At 44.8% G+C, this 13,552-nt stretch overlaps 1 protein-coding gene across 7 annotated transcripts in view; it reads left to right on the forward strand.

Moving 5' to 3' along the window:
• Positions 1-13,552, forward strand: part of GALNT13 (polypeptide N-acetylgalactosaminyltransferase 13) — a 504,126-nt gene that overhangs the window by 387,569 nt on the left and 103,005 nt on the right. The window contains exons 18-19 of one of the 7 annotated variants that reach the window (XR_012154252.1): positions 5,628-5,682; positions 12,876-13,052. The exons of 5 other annotated variants lie outside the window; for them this stretch is intronic. The gene's annotated coding sequence lies outside the window, so the exon portion shown is untranslated. Of the gene's footprint in view, positions 1-5,627; positions 5,683-12,875; positions 13,053-13,552 lie in introns of those variants that run through there. One more of the 7 variants, XR_012154253.1, reaches the window with a different exon arrangement.

The raw sequence follows: 13,552 nt of genomic DNA on the forward strand, positions 1-13,552 counted from the left end.
AGAGACTGGAACTGGCATAAATAGCTTGGGAAGGGTGAGGAAGAGACCCCCCAATGGGGGGAGGGTTAAGGGAGCGCAGTGTCTAGGAGGGCAGGGAGAACTGTGAAGAGCTCTGTGGGATGGGAATAGAGACTGGACATGGAACCAGAGCTGAGCAGGACAAGGAGCCAGGGAAGAGTGCTGACTGGAGATGAAGAAAAAGACAGAGAAGGGCCGGGGAGCCAAACAGAGCGGGAAGGTAAGGGATTTTGACTTGGCTGTAGTCCAGTTTATGACACAGTGGAACAATTATTACAATGTCCAGTCCATCACATGCTAGGCTACCACAAGGTTTGCAGTGATTTTTGCATTATAAATACCTAGGTCACAGCTTTCACTGGGACAGCTCAAGTCTGCTCAGTGAGCTTGGTTTTTTTGGTGGGGTGGCTACCTTTTTTATTTTGTTCCCAATCCTGCCCCACTGCCTGGCTGTCACTCTGGAGCCATCTTATGATCTTGTTGTGCCTTTGGTTCACCAGAATTCCAGTGGTACTGACTACAAACACACAGCTGACCTTAAAGACCTAGCTGTAAGTCCAGGGGCTAGGGGGAGTCATTGACAATCTGAAGGGTCCCCTGCTGTTGCCTGAAGTACCAATGCCAGGTCCTTCTGTTACTACTAACTGCAACCTCAGTAGAGGTTGCTATTCATTGCTGTCATTAATTTCTGATTGCTAGGTAATACACTACCAATTCTTTCTGCCTGGGAGAATGCGGTATTGGTGTCAGCGGAAGAGGAGGAGCACCTATTGTGGCACTGAGGGTGGGTGGGTGTGAGCCTGCCCATTGCTAAAGACAGACCCCACCTCAGCATAAGGAGAGGAGCTATAGACCCCAACAAACCCCAAGGGGACAACAAATGAAAAAAACTGGGGTGGGAATAAAGGTCACAGGAAGCCAGATGAGGACACCAAACAGAGTACCCCAGGCAGCGCCCACTGTTCTTTGAAGGCATCCAGGGAGGCAGCGGTCACCACCTAGAGGAACTCTGCCTGGAGACATAAGTTAAGGAGGGATTGGAAGTAGGCCCCACAATCGCCAATGCCACCCCATCCAGCTTCCTCCTTGTCAACCTGCATGGAGGCCATGTTGGCCAGTGCCAGGAGGAGGTTGGTGAGGTGGTCTTGTGACTTTGTGAGGCCATGGATGGGGAATGCGTGGAGCAGGAGGTGTGAGGGAAAGTGCAGTTGGAACTTCAGGAGGAGGTTCTGGAAGAGCCGGAAAAGGGGTTGCAGTGTAGCACACCCTCCATAAATGTGCCCCAGGGTCTCCGTGTTGCTCCAGAAAAGCAGAGGTGGAGTGAGGCCATGAACCACATTAGATACATGCCCATGCTCACGGTTCTGTGAAGGAGCCAACAACTAATTTCCCCCTCGGCTCTGAGAGGGTCCCATGCAGTCAGTGTGGTCATGAAGTCCCTGTCCAGGACCAGGTACTTGTGAGAATCTAGAGCGCTGAGGAAGGCAGATGCCAGCCAGAAGAAACACACCGTCTCTGGACCTGGTATCGGGGCATTGATGTTAATGAGGTTGAGCATCAGCGCCTCCATGCAGGATGGGAGGTGCAGCAGGAGAGTTAACACAACCTCAGTGACCCCTCTAATACCCTGGGCTATAGGTCCAGGGAGAGCAGGGTGGTCACCCCACCAGAGAGCATAGTGAGGTGGCTGAAATAGACTATGTCCCCTCACTCCAGCCACCTTCAGCAGCTGGGTCTGTGTGGGTCTTCTACAGGAAAATAACAGAGTACCCTCTCACCCCCACCCAAAGGAAGAAGAGCATTTGCAGAGACCCACTCTACAGACCTGGGTGTTCAGGGAGGCAAAGCTGGTGTGTTTCATTGGGGAGTGGGGTAGAGGAGCCTCATGGCCAGGAGTGCCAGCCATCCCCACAGAGCCTCACAACAACCTGGCCCAAAGGTGAGCAGGGAATCATTGAAGCTGCAGGCCTTCTGGAAGGCTGTAGCATCCTGCTTTCTGGTCCCCCTGTTGTCCCCTAACATGGCACTCATGGCCTGAAGGACCAGATGGAAGTCCCCCCATCGCTGGAGCGCAAGCTGTACCTTTCTCTTGGAGCCACACGTGTCTGACAGGAACAGGCACAGCTCATTCTGTAGCGTGTTGGGAGCCATGATCTCTGTGGACTCAACCGAGTCCATGGACTCCTGGTCATCTGCCGGTAAGGTCTCCTTGATGCCCCCGCAGATTTCAGGCAGGATTGGGCATGCCCCACCCTTGAGGGTAGCAGACCCCTTTCATGATGCCTGTTCTTTCATCACCACTTCATTCACCCCAGCTCCTGGCAAGAGCGTGATGATGAAGGAAACACAGCAACCCCAGATGGGACAGAGAAAGGAAATGCAAAAACCACTTCCCAAGGGCTGCCTCCCACAAAAGGGAACAGAAACAACCTTGGGGTGGCAGCAGCATGGGAAATGGAAGTGGTGAGGGATGGGAAAAGTATCAGGGGCTACAGTGGCTGAGCCAGAGCAGGAGGAACAGGAGCAGCTGCATAGGCAGCAACCCAGAACTTCATCCAGAGGCCAGTAAGGCCTCCCAGCTACCCCAACCCCCACTTCCCCAAGGAGGAGCTGAGCTTGGCAGAGCTGAGGGTGAGGGCACTTACAGCCCACCATGGAGGAGCCAAGCTGAGGGGTATCCAAGCTCTACTGATGGTAAACTTAGTCCAACACTACCTACAGAACATTCAAGCCCCACCTGGGGAGTTAAGCCCAACAAAGCCTAGGGTATCATATGTCCCATTTTGGTATCTGTCTCAAAAAGATGGAGTTTGGGAGAATACTTGTGCTCTCTCCCCTCCCTGCCTGTTTTGAGGCCTGATATAGACAGGTAGCTATGATAGATGCCGGTAACTCAGAAACCTTTATCGAGACACTCATAAACTCCGAAACAGGAAATTAAGTATTTTTATTTTCCTTTTTGCTACTAGTTCAGCTCATTTCTCTATAGGGTTTTCAAGGTATCACTGTTTCCTAGACAACATTTAACATGATGCATAAACTATTTCAAAGGAACAACTGTTCATTACAGACTCATAAGCTTCATTGCATTGGCCAACAACCTCTCCTGCTGTGAACTTGGGTACAAATGAATAATATGCAGTCCTGCGGCTTTTCTTTTATCAATATTTAAAGCAGTACAGTGAGAAACTTACAATATGTAATAGACAACAAATATAATCAATGTTCTCATAGCAACGAAAGCAGAAGCTATTGTGTTCATGTGCCAGTCATCACAGTGTGGGCTTATGAGGTGGTGATATTCAAGAGAATAAATGGTGAAATTTCTCCTTTGATCAGTATTGTTCTGTAGAACTCCATTCATTCCCTCTCCTTTCTGTTTCTATAACAATACAGTCTGGGAGATATTTACCACAATATAATACAAAATGTAGACCTTGATTTTCCTTTGACAAAACTGCATGTGGCAAACCTATACAGCTCTTGCCTCTTCCTCCCCTGTAAATAATCATGGTCCATGCTAAAAGACAGTAACACAGCCAGAGGTTAAAGGTCTATTATAGGAGTGGGTGGGTGAGGTTCTGTGGCCTGCAGTGTGCAGGAAGGTCTCTCTGACCTCAGACTCTATGCGTCTTGTAGGAAATAGTTATTCAGCAAATGTAGGCTATCTTTTTCTATTCGTAAATTATCTATGAACAGCTTGTGGTTGTCTCAAATTTATTCATGACATACTGTTCACCAAATAATTTCATGACTGATCATGTGAGTGTTCTACACTTGAAATTAAATCTGTGTTGGTTAGTTCTCACTGAGCACATAGGTTCATATTATTTTGTTTCTGTTCCCAGATTATATGACTGTAACTCCATTCGAGGTCCTGATTCAGCAAAGCAATTATGCACATGTCTAACTTTAAGCATGTGAGTAACCTGCTGACTTCTGTGGCACTATTTATATACTTAAAGTTAGGCATAGCTTAATTGGTTTGCTGAACCTGGGCCAGAATCCCTGTTCTGGTGTGAAATATTCAAATTTACTGGTTGAAAACTTGTCTTTGCTGAGTATTTTCTAATAACTTCGTAAAATGTGCTGTTTTGGCAAACTTTCCTGCCTGTAAACTTGTTCATTAGACTATTCATGGGAAGCAAACACAAAAAGATGAACATAGCCAAAGAGAATACATGACTATTTGAGTATTCAAATAGGGCTCTATATTCCTCAAACATGCTGTGAAATATTCACCCACTTCTAGACAATTCCTATAACATAAGTGGAAAGTAAAAGAGAAAATGATAGCAATTTCTTTCTAATAATCATAATGGACACAATACTTTACGCTTCCCACTCTGAGGCTTTAATTTTATTTATGGTTTGCCACAGTTCTTCCGACACCACAGGTGCTGTATATAAAGTGAGCTTTGGCAGAAAACTTTAATCGGCGACCAACTTTTTATTGTTATTCCTAAGGCACAAAAGAGGTGGCACCTCAAAGCTGATGGCAAATGTTTTAACGCCTTCAGCAATGAGTTCAGTAGACTGGTGAGACTAGTGTCCCTGCCCTGGGGACTGACAGCTAGCAATGATCTTGCCAGAGACACCTCCAGTGGGCCCCTTGTGTTTCCCTTTTTGTTTCTGACAGCTCTGGTCTCCATCCTTAGGTTTTGATGACAGTCCCATGTGCATGCTAGTTCTTCCAAACTTTAGAATAACTTGTATCCTGTCTGGAAACTCCCCCTCCTAAGAACAGAAATCTGTTACTTGGACCACTCACAGAGTAGTTATAGCTACTTTTGTCACACAACTCCTCTCTCCACTTCTAAAAGCACAAGGTTTTAACAACACCATGTGGCTTTCTCACATTGCAAGTGTGGAAGGCTGGTGACAATTCATCTGGGAAAAAGAGCCTGTGACTCAGGTATGCCCAGACCTCCCCTGCAGGTAGGCGAGGGAAGGGGCGGAGAGGAGGTAGAGAGGAGTGGGTGGGAGGCGCTAGAGGGAGGGGTTGGAGAGGAGCAAGTGGCGGGCAGGCGGGAGGGGAACTTTGGGGGAGGGAGCAGAGAGGAGAGAGCGGTGGGTGTGCAGGGAAGCCTCAGGGGAGGGGGTGAAGAGGAGCGAGCGGTAGGTGGGCAGGTGGGGCCAAGGGGTCAGAGAGAGAGTGGGAAGAGGCCAAGCAGGAGTGGGGTCTCAGGGAAAGAGACCAAGCGGGAGCAGGGCTTCAGGGTGGAGCGAGGGTGTACCCACCGGCAAAAACAAAAGTCAGTGCCTGTGATGTTGGTGCACCAGGAGGATGCTGGCCCCCTCTGTGGTCCCAAAGTGCCTGTTCTGCCCATCACAATGTATTTGCATTACTTGAATATATTATAATGATATAATTATTGAAAATATGGCCTTGCTGGGAAATCAACCTGTTACTCAAGTGGTGCCAAAAGCTCTTAGCTCTTACAATGTTGTCACTAGTAATGGATGAACAAGTTCAGGTAAAGTTCTCTCACCTATACAGAGACTAGCATGTGTCCATTATAAGTGCCTCTATATACAAATCTTCAGTTAAAACTTGAATTGAACCTGTAAACATATGAAAAGTTGAGCTAACTTTTCTGCACTTCTAGGATTAGGCCGGCAGAATTGGAATAAAAGAGCTGTTCCCCTGTCTTTTGACTGAAAGTAAGTAGTACCAAAACTCAATTAATGCACACATGCACCAAATGTAGTTCTCGCTTCATAGACTGACTGTAACAATGTTACCTGAACAATGGCTGTTTATTCTCCATGTTCACGTGGCCAGCAGCATGATGATGGCTGCTTTGCTCATCCTGCTCAGATTTGCAAGGAGCAGTGTCCAAAACACCTGATTAGTCTTTCAACAAAAGAGGTAGAAGGGAATCCTTCAACAGTGAGTTTGAGATTGAGCAGCTGCCACACTACTGCTACTATGCCTTCAAGTGATTTTTTTAGTCTAGAGCTAGGCCAGTGGGTGCTGGCAATGCCAATATTTGTCAGAGCAGTATTCATGTGGCCACTGCATTGTCCAGTTTCTCAGAAAATCATCTGGTATACGAGACGGAGGCTATGTCCCCACTTGTGCTGAAATTTTTTGTGCTGAAATGAAGTTGGAGGACAAAATCCATACTTTGTATTACCTGTGGCTCTGTCAGAATTTGCTTACAGTGAGCCTCCCCTGAATCAGTTACAAAGAAATATTTCTGGCTGTTAGCTAGCTTCTCTCAGAGGTGGCCATTAAGAAGAACAGGTTTAAAAATTTTATTATGATGATGTTTAAAAAAAAAAAGTGAACGGTACAGAGTTTAAGCATAGAAGTTTATCAGGGAATAACGTACAGATTATCAAGGGGTGCGAAGTTCGGTTTAAGATCGGATGGCATAAGGAATACATAATCTGCAATATCCCCAATTGGGGGTAAAAGGTTAATGGGTCAAAGTACAGACATTGAGATATGAGGGTATGTTGTTCATATAATGGCTATGTTCAGGTGTGGAGTATAATGAGTGGATACGATGATGAGGATGGATAGACCCTCATTTGGTATGATTTAACATTCAGTGAATTTATGGTTCCAGTTCATATGGTCCAATGGGCAAAATCTCTCGGTCCCTTTCTTGTAATCGATGCATGATGTCGCTCCAGCTCATGCCTCCTGGTACTGTCGGTGGCCGGTGATGTGTTCGGTGTAGATGTCCCTGGACCATCGGATGGTGTCTGAGACCATGAGGCACTGCATGAACATGTGTAGCATCGACCGATCCCGCAGGTCCGCAGCACATGCTCATTGCAGGGGTCCCAGGCGCCCAGGGCTCCGACGATCAGGGTGTCCATCTGCACCTCATAGCCCTTTGCTCTCAGGGTGTCAGCCAGGGGAGCATACTTTTCCAGCTTACAAGCTTGGGCTTCGCGAAAGGCCAGGGTCCTGTTCTCAGAGGAGACCGTGACATTGACATTTTTCTGGGCCTTATCGGTGATGATAATGTCAGGTCACAGCTGGCTGTCAGTACCGGGGATGGCGCAGTTCACGGTGACCTCCCCCAGGTGCAGTGCGAGGCTTTCACCAGGCGGTTCTGGATGGCGTTGTGGCACAGCTGCCAGGATCTGGAGTGGGGGTTGCAGCTGCACAGGACGTGGGGCAGGGTCTTGTTGGAGTAGCCGCACTTCCTGCAACACTTGTCTTGGTTCCCATGGCAGATGGCTCCGTTAAGCGGGATGCAGGTGAGCTGGGCACGGTGGATGAACCGCCAGTCGGCAGAACAGGTAATGCCACCCCCAGTGAGGAAGTGTTTGCTGGAGTCCCGCTTGCTGGTCAACATATTGTTACCCCTTTTTTACCCCAGTGGCTAGCCAAATTTGAGGGCTAGCAGGCTGCTTCTGTCAGGATAAATTGATGATGGAATAGATATTTCTTTGATGCAATCTTCTTTGTTCACAAAGAAAGCACAAAATCCTGTTTCCTTGAATACAACAGGAACCAGTGTCTTTGCTCACAGCTCCAAGCCCTTTTAAGCCAGTACTTTACCCCTAAGCTCACGCTCTCAACTTTTCCCTCAGGCTTATTGTACAAGGGCTTCTCTGCATGTGTTTCGGCTTTTTGGCTTCTTTTTTCAGTACTGCTGTGTGTTTCTGTTCTCTTTCTGTCTCTCTCACACACATACCTCCGCTAGTCAATGCCTCAGTCCCTGTGTTTGGTATATCAGTCTCCAGGGAAACCTCTTGGGCCATGTGGGTCAACTTCTCCATGTTCCTGTGTTTTGGGTGGTGGCTTCTATTGTTTCATCCATCTGGTTACATAAAGAAGCTTAAGGAAAAGGGCTATTGTGGCCCTTTAGAGAATAACACATTTATTTGAAAAGAAGCTTGATTGTTTCTTACATTTATGTTGACTGAAGGGCGGTGGTTATGCCCACCAGCTTCAGTGAGATTTGGCCAACACCCCAGAATAACAATTGAGTACCAGGAAGAGCAGCAGGGAGCCAGTACGACATCATGCATCAACTATGGGAAAGGGACTGAGAGACTTTTTCCATGGGACCATATGAACTAGAACCATAAACTCACTGAACATTAAATCCCACCAAATGAGGGTAAATCCATCCTCATCATCGTATCCACTCATTATACTCCACACACATAGCCATTATATGAACAACATACCCCCATATCTCAATGTCTGTACTTTGACCCGTTAACCTTTTACCCCCAATCGGGGAGATTGCAGATTATGTATTCTTTACGCCACACGTTCCTAAACTGAATTTTGTACCTCTTGATAATCTGTACCTTATTCCCTGATAACCAGAAACTTCTATGCTTAAACTCTGTACCATTTTCTTTTTACTTTAACATCATCTTAATAAAATTATTAAATCCCCTGGCAATGTTCCCTTCTGCCTGTGCTTATCAGAGCACCAGACTCTTGATTTTGCTGTAGTGAATATAAAATTGTTTTTCCTTATTCATCACTCTGTTCTGCCTGTTCTTGTCACTTAGGATCATATATAATTAGCCTTGCCACTCCCACTTCTGAGAGCAGAATATTTTAATACCCATTGGTTTAGGTTTGCAGTCTGTGCCTTCAGCTTAATTTTGTTGCTTTATGCATTTTACGCTAACATGGAACAGCTTGTACCTTGATTTTGGGGAAAAAAACAACACTAATTATTTCAGCTGAATGTTTATTAAACCAATGCACTTATATTCAAGTGTCCCTTTGTTTCAAATTACTAGCGGGAGGAGACACACAGAAGTAACATAGAACTGTTTTGAAGTCCAAAAGATAAAGCATTATGTTGCACAGGGATTACAGATGCTTTTCTTGCAAACGATCCTCCATTTGCTGTTGCTGCAAAAAACATCACTGTTGGTGAGGGGTAATGCTGCCAATTTTGGCTTTATCAATTTGCTTGAGTGAAAATGAATTTTTCATGAAAATCCTTGAGCTCTGTGAACACATCAACCTATGTAGTTGGGCAAACTAATTCAAAATTTAAAATGAAAGGAGAGTTCAGACATAACATGCACTGTTCCTCCCTACTACAATGCAGGGGAAGGGATACTAAAGAAGCAGAAGGAAGGACTGAAGCAGTAGTAGCATCTAATGCCACTTGGCATTCACAACTTTTGGGACACAACTACCGCCCGCAGTGTGTTGCTCTAAAAGGGGCTTTTCTTAAGGGGAAATATGAGTTAATAATTTAACTAATAAGACTTGGCCTCAGCACCGGGGGGGAAGCCAGAATATGTGTGCTCTTTCCAATTATATCTTAACTGAATGACACGCATTATGGCCCCAGGAAATGAAATAATTTTTTACTACTAGATAGAGAAAACTAAGTAGGGAAAAGATCAGCTGATTTGAACATTCCTTAGACATAAATAGGTACAATATTCTTTTTTATATTGTTGCATTAAAAATGAACTCTAAGGTAGAAAGTCTTCGCAGTGAACACAATCAATCTGCATTAAATATGAGCCCGGCTGTATCTGTATCTGAATCAGCACGTCTTGTGCAATATGTCATTCTGTTTACCTTGCCTCATAACTAGTATCATATTAGTCTATTGTGGTGACTAACGAGCTTCATTACAATTTGAGCAAAAGGCTTAAAAAAGTATGAAAGTTGATGTTGATTAGTCAAAACACAGAAAGGAAAATTTGCCTCCCAGTGTTGAACATTAGCATCAGAGAAAATTGCTTAATAATTCTAGTGCAAAATTCTTAAATTACATAATCATTACATGGCAGCATTCCATTCACTATTCATAGTCTGCAACACTATAATGCATTTCTCTTCATGTATGCCTCAGAAATGAGATAAAATTGATATGATCTCATTATACCTGCATATTTTTCCATTGTTATTGCTCTTACTCCTGCAGTTCTATATTTTTTGTTAGGTTATTTTGGGATGAATTCCAACAATCAAATTCTGGTCTCCTTGAAGTCGATAAAACTTCCACTGACTTCAACCAGACCAGCTTTTGACCCCTACAAAGCATCTGAGACAAAACTTCTTTTTAAATCAACTATCAAAAGCTGGACACAGTATAACTATAAACCTAAAATGAATTTACAAATTCACACACATTCTCAAAACATAGGTCCCTTAGTTTTTATCCTAGAATTATACTGTGTTAACATAAAGTTTTGTACAAATCAGTAATTTAGTTGTGACATCCCTGCAATATTTCTACCTTTATCAAAAAATAACAAATATTATAAATATAGGAAATTCAGCATGAAGGTTCAACCTAAAAGAAATTCAAACATGTTCAAGTGTGGAAGAGAATAGTCCAGATAGTCAAGGTACTCAGACAACCATAGCTCTGCATTTGTAGTGATGCCATGTAATAACCATACATTTATAATAATGGTTAATAGTGTTTGTAGTCCCAGATTAGCTGATTTTAAAGACACAATCAGATATTAGATTCTTTCATTTTGCTTGTGGTATAATTATAGGGCAGATAACTTTGGTTGGCCTTAATAGCACATAGACTTTAAGGTCAGAAGAGGCCATCGTGATCATCCACATTTCACTACCTTAACAGATTTAAATCTCTTATGAATTTCTTCCCATAATTAGTGAATTTCACACTCATAAATCAATACAACGCTCTTGGTGCATGATAATTCCTCCCCTTTTTCCTTCTTGTCCATCTTTTAATGGACTGAAGGGCCTCTAGCATGTGTTCTAAAATGAAAATCTGTTTTATTTAACTTATTTGGTAGAGGCAATTTAAAAGGTTTTTTCCCCCATGTAAATTATATGAAAAATCTTGTGTAAAAAAACATGAGTCACTTACAAATAGACCCTTTGGGATATTTAAAGAACTATCCAGTTAATTTCCAGTATGACTCTACTGAAGTCAGTGGAATTGCACTTAGGTTAAATTTGGCCCAAAGTAGCTAGAACAGCTACTTAAACTGAAATTCATCTGACAAAATGTTGTTTGTAATACAGTTGGTGAGCCACTTTGGGAAATCAGTGAGAATTAAAGGCTCTGTTTCAAGGGATTTCAATATTACATTTATTCCAAAAGCTACTTAAGTGATTGTTGTGATACCTTTACTAATGTGGCTCATACCTTTTTAGTTTCTGCTTTTTTAGATTCTTCTCCCCAGGCCACCTTTCTCACTCTATCTTCCATTAATGACACCTTAATTTGTTGCTTTTGTTCTTCATTGGACCTTGCTTCCGAGTCACAATCCAGCTTTGTATCAATACCCATTTCCCATCCATTCCAAAGTGTAATTATATTGAATGTCTCCTGTACTGATGAAGTGCCTCTGTAAGTTAAGCCTACAAGTACTTTGTCTTTGTATTTCTAAGGAGACCATGTCCTCTTTGTCTTTTCTTTGATAAAGTAAGGGAAAAAAAGTTCTTTGCTAGTTTGGATCTGTATTTGGAAGGAGTTTGGGTTTGGTTTTTAGGTTTGACGATTCATACTCAACCTTACATGTGAGGTCCTCACCCCCTACCCTGGCACCTTTACACCAGATAAAAGGGCTAGAACAGTGTAAATGGGCTTTCGAAGTGCTGACTCTGGCTGTGGGAAGATCCCCCAGGCTCAGCTATTGCAGAAGATCGCAATATGGCTGCTTTCTGAGGACCCCCTTGCAAGTACTGCATAAAGGGTGTGTTGGGCATGGGTTTGTAGCATGCAGTGCTGCAGAAATTTGCAGCAGCTCCATGATCCTCAGGGCAGCCCAGGGAGGCTGCCATATCTTAGGCATGCAGCCTAAATCAGGGGTGGGCAAACTATGGCCTGCGGGCCACGTCTGGCCCATGAGACCTTTTATCTGTCCCTTGAGCTCTGGCATTCCAGCCACAGAGCAAAGTTGGGGGCTTGCCCCGCTCTGCACATGCCGCGGCTCCACATGGCTGCACAAGGTCACAAGGCTCTGGGCAGCGCTTACCTCAAGCAGCTCACAGAAGCAGTGGCATGTCCCCCACTCCGGCTCCTATGTGTAGGAGCAGCCGGGGGCTGCATACGCTATCTCTGCCCCAAGTATAAGCTCCCAGCTCCCATTGGCTGGGAACCATGGCCAGTGCGAGCTGCAGGGGGGACACCTGCGGACAGGGCAGCGCGCGGAGCCAGAGGGGGGACATGCCGCTGCTTCCGTGAGCTGCTTGAGGTAAACGCTGCCCAGAGCCTGCATCCCTGACCTCCTAGCATACCCCAACCCCTGCTGCAGCCCTGATCCCCCTCCTACCCTCTGAACCCCTCAGTCCCATTGCGGAGCCCCCTCCTGCACCCACACCCCACACCCCCAGCCAGAGCCCTCACCCCTCACACCCCAACCCCCTGCCCCAGCCTGGAGCCCCCTCCTGCACTCTGAACCTCTCATCCCTACCCCCCCCAAGAGCCCACACCCACAGCTAGAGCCTTCACCCCCTCCTGCACCCCAGCCCCCTGCCCCAGCCCGGAGCCCCCTCCCGCACCCGGAACTCATTTCTGGCCCCACCCCATAGCCCACATCTCCAGCTGGAGTCCTCACTCCCTCCTGCACTCCAATCCCCAATTTTGTGAGCATTCATGGCCCACCATACAATTTCCATATCCAGGTGTGGCCCTCAGGCCAAAAAAATTTCCCACCTCTGGTCTAAATTATGCCATGAGTCCCTGCAGCCCCCAGAATAGCCCAGGATTGGGGAAGCACAAAGGAGGCTTAAAGATATATGTGCATGCTTTTGGATTTGAACATAATGAAAGAGAAGCCACCATGTACACCTTTTCTTAACTCTTTATTAAAAGTAGTAGAAAAGGTGATGTACAGTCACAGCATGGTCACCCTTTTCACCTTGCACTTTTAAAAAAAAATTAGCTGTATACTTTCTCATGTTTCAGAAGTAGAACAAAGAGTTCAGTGCCCAGGTGGAAGATCAAATGCACCATTTTCTTTGAAATTCTGGAACCAGAGAAGTGCTGGTAAGAATGGAGGGCCAAATTTCAAAAGGATCTGCTTCTGCCTGACAACTGCATTGCAAAGCTTGGGTGGCTGGACTGCTGCTACTGCATCTGCATCTTTTGGACTTCTGAAGAGTAATGGTTTCTCTGTCTTGTTACAATAAGATCCTATTGTTCAATGGTTCTTGATGGTGAGGATGGAATAATATTGATGGTTATGCTTGTATAAGGTTCCAGGTCTGAAATTATGTTCAGGGTTCTTTATTGTTTTGTTTGCTTTTCTAATGGCTACTTGTCACTCGTGATAAGGGAAGGGCAAAAGGGAAGGGCAAAGTACTTGAAGCAGTATATTTTACTACATCTTCTTTAGTCAAATGGCTTAAACCAAATGAGGGAAGAGAGATTTTGATTAGGACAAGAAGTGATTTAATTGTCAAAAAACTTATTTTAAAAAATTAGAGACTCATGTAGAATCAAAAGTCAATGCAGTCTGTAGGAATGTATCAAACACACAATACAATGGCCATTCATGTACTGATATAGTCCAAGTTGTCAAGTGCTGAATAACTACCAGTGGCCCAAGTGAAGCTACAAAGTATTATTGTTATAAAAATTTG

The sequence above is a fragment of the Lepidochelys kempii genome, chromosome 11, assembly GCF_965140265.1.
Source record: "Lepidochelys kempii isolate rLepKem1 chromosome 11, rLepKem1.hap2, whole genome shotgun sequence".
Lineage (NCBI taxonomy): Eukaryota > Metazoa > Chordata > Testudines > Cheloniidae > Lepidochelys > Lepidochelys kempii.